At 50.0% G+C, this 6,000-nt stretch overlaps 1 protein-coding gene across 1 annotated transcript in view; it reads right to left on the reverse strand.

The window, feature by feature from the left end:
• The window catches only part of LOC140191849 (ATP-citrate synthase-like), a 255,506-nt gene extending 251,777 nt beyond the window's left edge, over window positions 1–3,729 (reverse strand). Inside the window, exon 1 of the mRNA XM_072249640.1 lies at window positions 3,584–3,729. The gene's annotated coding sequence lies outside the window, so the exon portion shown is untranslated. The remainder of the gene's footprint in view (window positions 1–3,583) is intronic.
• Window positions 3,730–6,000: the final 2,271 nt, after the last annotated feature.

Below are 6,000 nucleotides of genomic sequence, written 5' to 3' on the forward strand. Positions count from 1 at the left end.
TATTCCAATGCACGGGGAACTTCACCTCCCAGTACTGAATACCATTCCAATGCACGGGGAACATCTCTATCCCCCAGTACTGATCACTATCCCAGTGCACGGGGAACATCTCTACCCTCCAGTACTGATCACTATCCCAGTGCACGGGGAACATCTCTATCCCCCAGTACTGAATACCATTCCAATGCAAGGGGAACATCTCTATCCCCCAGTACTGATCACTATTCCAATGCACGGGGAACTTCACCTCCCAGTACTGAATACCATTCCAATGCACGGGGAACATCTCTATCCCCCAGTACTGATCACTATCCCAGTGCACGGGGAACATCTCTACCCTCCAGTACTGATCACTATCCCAGTGCAAGGGGAACATCCCTACCTCCCAGTACTGATCACTATCCCAGTGCACGGGGAACATCTCTACCTCCCAGTACTGATCACTATCCCAGTGCACGGGGAACATCTCTATCCCCCAGTACTGATCACTATCCCAGTGCAAGGGGAACTTCTCTACCTCCCAGTACTGATCACTATCCCAGTGCACGGGGAACATCTCTATCCCCCAGTACTGATCACTATCCCAGTGCACGGGGAACATCTCTATCCCCCAGTACTGATCACTATCCCAGTGCAAGGGGAACTTCACCTCCCAGTACTGAATACTATTGCAATGCAAGGGGAACATCCCTACCTCCCAGTACTGATCACTATCCCAGTGCACGGGGAACATCTCTATCCCCCAGTACTGAATACCATTCCAATGCAAGGGGAACTTCACCTCCCAGTACTGAATACTATTGCAATGCAAGGGGAACATCTCTATCCCCCAGTACTGATCACTATCCCAGTGCACGGGGAACATCTCTATCCCCCAGTACTGAATACCATTCCAATGCAAGGGGAACTTCACCTCCCAGTACTGATCACTATTCCAATGCACGGGGAACATCTCTATCCCCCAGTACTGATCACTATTCCAATGCACGGGGAACATCTCTATCCCCCAGTACTGAATACCATTCCAATGCAAGGGGAACATCTCTATCCCCCAGTACTGATCACTATTCCAATGCACGGGGAACTTCACCTCCCAGTACTGAATACCATTCCAATGCACGGGGAACATCTCTATCCCCCAGTACTGATCACTATCCCAGTGCACGGGGAACATCTCTATCCCCCAGTACTGATCACTATCCCAGTGCAAGGGGAACATCTCTATCCCCCAGTACTGAATACCATTCCAATGCAAGGGGAACATCTCTATCCCCCAGTACTGAATACCATTCCAATGCAAGGGGAACATCCCTACCTCCCAGTACTGAATACCATTCCAATGCAAGGGGAACATCTCTATCCCCCAGTACTGAATACCATTCCAATGCAAGGGGAACTTCACCTCCCAGTACTGATCACTATCCCAGTGCAAGGGGAACATCTCTATCCCCCAGTACTGATCACTATCCCAGTGCACGGGGAACATCTCTATCCCCCAGTACTGATCACTATCCCAGTGCAAGGGGAACTTCACCTCCCAGTACTGAATACTATTGCAATGCAAGGGGAACATCCCTACCTCCCAGTACTGATCACTATTCCAATGCACAGGGAACATCTCTATCCCCCAGTACTGAATACCATTCCAATGCAAGGGGAACTTCACCTCCCAGTACTGAATACCATTCCAATGCACGGGGAACATCTCTATCCCCCAGTACTGAATACCATTCCAATGCACGGGGAACATCTCTATCCCCCAGTACTGATCACTATCCCAGTGCACGGGGAACATCTCTATCCCCCAGTACTGATCACTATTCCAATGCACGGGGAACATCTCTATCCCCCAGTACTGATCACTATTCCAATGCACGGGGAACATCTCTATCCCCCAGTACTGATCACTATCCCAATGCACGGGGAACATCTCTATCCCCCAGTACTGATCACTATCCCAGTGCACGGGGAACATCTCTATCCCCCAGTACTGATCACTATCCCAGTGCACGGGGAACATCTCTATCCCCCAGTACTGATCACTATCCCAGTGCACGGGGAACATCTCTATCCCCCAGTACTGATCACTATTCCAGTGCACGGGGAACATCTCTATCCCCCAGTACTGATCACTATCCCAGTGCACGGGGAACATCTCTATCCCCCAGTACTGAATACTATTGCAATGCAAGGGGAACATCCCTACCTCCCAGTACTGAATACCATTCCAGTGCAAGGGGAACTTCACCTCCCAGTACTGATCACTATCCCAGTGCACGGGGAACATCTCCATCCCCCAGTACTGATCACTATTCCAGTGCACGGGGAACATCTCTATCCCCCAGTACTGATCACTATCCCAGTGCAAGGGGAACTTCACCTCCCAGTACTGATCACTATCCCAGTGCACGGGGAACATCTCCATCCCCCAGTACTGATCACTATTCCAGTGCACGGGGAACATCTCTATCCCCCAGTACTGATCACTATTCCAGTGCAAGGGGAACTTCACCTCCCAGTACTGAATACCATTCCAATGCAAGGGGAACATCCCTACCTCCCAGTACTGATCACTATCCCAGTGCAAGGGGAACTTCACCTCCCAGTACTGATCACTATCCCAGTGCAAGGGGAACATCCCTACCTCCCAGTACTGATCACTATCCCAGTGCAAGGGGAACTTCACCTCCCAGTACTGATCACTATCCCAGTGCAAGGGGAACATCCCTATCCCCCAGTACTGAATACCATTCCAATGCAAGGGGAACATCCCTACCTCCCAGTACTGATCACTATCCCAGTGCAAGGGGAACTTCACCTCCCAGTACTGATCACTATCCCAGTGCAAGGGGAACATCCCTATCCCCCAGTACTGAATACCATTCCAATGCAAGGGGAACATCCCTACCTCCCAGTACTGATCACTATCCCAGTGCAAGGGGAACTTCACCTCCCAGTACTGATCACTATCCCAGTGCAAGGGGAACTTCACCTCCCAGTACTGATCACTATTCCAATGCACGGGGAACATCTCTATCCCCCAGTACTGAATACCATTCCAATGCAAGGGGAACTTCACCTCCCAGTACTGAATACTATTGCAATGCAAGGGGAACATCCCTACCTCCCAGTACTGATCACTATTCCAATGCACGGGGAACATCTCTATCCCCCAGTACTGAATACCATTCCAATGCAAGGGGAACTTCACCTCCCAGTACTGAATACCATTCCAATGCAAGGGGAACTTCACCTCCCAGTACTGAATACCATTCCAATGCAAGGGGAACTTCACCTCCCAGTACTGTTCAAATGCACAGGGAACTTCCCCACCTCCCAGCACTGAACTGGACGCTCATTGAATGGGCTCCCACCCGCGCTTTCGGTCCCGGATCTCCGTGCACCCCGGGAGCAGACAGGCTGCCCGGCCTCTCCCGGGGGAAAACGTGGCCAGGCCCGGCAGCGGCTCGGACAAGCTGTGCTGCCCCCCTCCCCTCACTGATGCCGGCAGCCCCCCACACACAGGCGCACGCATGCTACCCAGAGCCCAGGATATCAGGCCTGCAGCCTCGCCTCACCTCACCTCAACGCACCGGGGCCTCGGCGAGATCCGCGTGTGCGTGTACGCGTAGACGGGCGTCCGCTCCAAGCCGGACCGGCGACCGCTGTGAGGCGAATCCTCCCCCGGGGGGCCCTCTTCTCTCGCCTCAGCATCTGCTGATCGGGCAGCCCGGCCCGCTGATTGGCCGGCGCGCCCTCACGTCAGCGCCCGCCCCGCCAATAGCAGCCGCGCCCGCCCTCTCGCCTGCTTATGCAAAGCAGGTTACGCCATCGAGATTTTTTGGCGAGCGGTCGGGAGGAAAATGCATGCCGGGAGTTGTAGTCTTTAGTCCTCCATGATTTGTTGTTTAGAGAAATAGAGAGAGAGAGACAGGTAGATAGATAGATAGATAGATAGACAGACAGATAGATAGATAGACAGATAGATAGACAGACAGATAGATAGATAGACTGACAGATAGACAGATAGATAGATAGACAGGTAGGTAGATAGATAGGCAGATAGATAGACAGATAGATAGACAGACAGGTAGATACAGTCATAGATAGACAGATAGATAGATAGATAGATAGATAGATAGACAGACAGATAGATAGATAGACAGATAGATAGACATTCAGATAGATAGACAGACAGATAGATAGATAGACTGACAGATAGACAGATAGATAGATAGACAGGTAGGTAGATAGATAGGCAGATAGATAGACAGACAGGTAGATACAGTCATAGATAGACAGATAGATAGATAGATAGATAGATAGATAGACAGACAGGTAGATAGATAGATAGATAGATACTTTATTGATCCCAAAGGAAATTACAGTGTCATCGTGACATTACAAGTGCGCAGATATAAAAATATTGGAAGAGAATTAAGAAAGAATAAAAAATAAGCTACCACAAACAGTCTAACGGGTGGGGGGTGTCATCACATCCCCGGCTATAGGCTGACTGATTATAGAGCCTGATGGCTGAAGGTAAGAATGACTTCATACAGAGCTCTTTGGAGCAGTGCAGTTGTCTCACTCTGTCACTCAAAGTGTTCCTCTGTTCAGCCAAGGTGGCATGCAGAGGATGAGAAACATTGTCCAGGATCGCCAGGATTTTCCGTAGTGTCCTTTGTTTCTACCGCAGCCTGCAGTGTGTCCAGTTTAAGATAGTTTAATGTCATTTCCAGTACACAAGTGTAGCTTTTTAAACATTTTATAGGCTCTTCTGGCCAGGCAGCGTAGCAGTCCCTCGACTTAACCCCAGCCTAATCACAGGACAATTTACAATGACCAGTTAACCGACTGTGGGAGGAAACCGGAGCACCCGGAGGAAACCCACGCAGTCACAGGGAGAGAACGTATGAACTCCTTACGAGCAGCGGTGGGAATCGAACCTTGGTCGTCAGTACTATAAAGCATTGTGCTAACCACTACGCTACCAAGCCGCCCCACAGAAGATAATTGTTACTCCGGATCTTATGTGGCACAAAAAAAAACACATGTGCACATACACAATAAGATAAGGAACACAATAATAATTTAAAAAAGAATAAAGATAAACCTCCCCACTGCTGCCTGTAAGGAGTTTGTACGCTCTCCCACCAGTAGGTTTCCTCCACGTGCTCCAGTTTCCTCCCATAGTCCCAAAGGCGTACCGGCTGGTAGGACAGTTGGGCATTGTAAATTGTCCCGTGACTAGACTAGGATTAAATCAGGGCAGCGTTCTCGAAGAGCCGATTCCGAGCTGTAGCTTAATGTATAAATAAGCACCGAGCAACACACTCACACCCACACACACTCACACTCACACACACACACACACACACTCAGACACTCACACACACTCACACACACACACACACACTCACACACACACACACTCAGACACTCACACACACTCACACACACTCACACACACGCACACACACACTCACACTCACACACACACGCACACATACACACACACACACTCACACTCACACATGCACACATACACACACTCACACACACACTCACACACGCACACATACACAGACACAGACAGACACACACACACTCACACACATACATACACACACACACATACACATACACACACACGCACACATACACACACTCACACACACACTCAGACACACATACACACACACACATACACATACACACACACACACACTCACACACACACACAAACACAGGCACATACAGATATACACATGATGCTGGAGGAACTCAGCAGGTCAGGCAGCGTCTGTGGAGAGGAATAGACAGCTGACGTTTCAGGCCGAGATCCTTCCCTGGGACGGATAGGTTAAGAATACATATAGATCGCTTATAGACGTGCCATTAACCATGTGAGATTCTGCAGAGCAGGAAATCCAGAGCCACGCACGCAACATGCTGGAGGGACTCAGCAGTTCAGGGGGTCAGGCAGTATCTACGGAA

The sequence above is a fragment of the Mobula birostris genome, chromosome X (genome assembly GCF_030028105.1).
Source record: "Mobula birostris isolate sMobBir1 chromosome X, sMobBir1.hap1, whole genome shotgun sequence".
NCBI lineage: Eukaryota > Metazoa > Chordata > Chondrichthyes > Myliobatiformes > Myliobatidae > Mobula > Mobula birostris.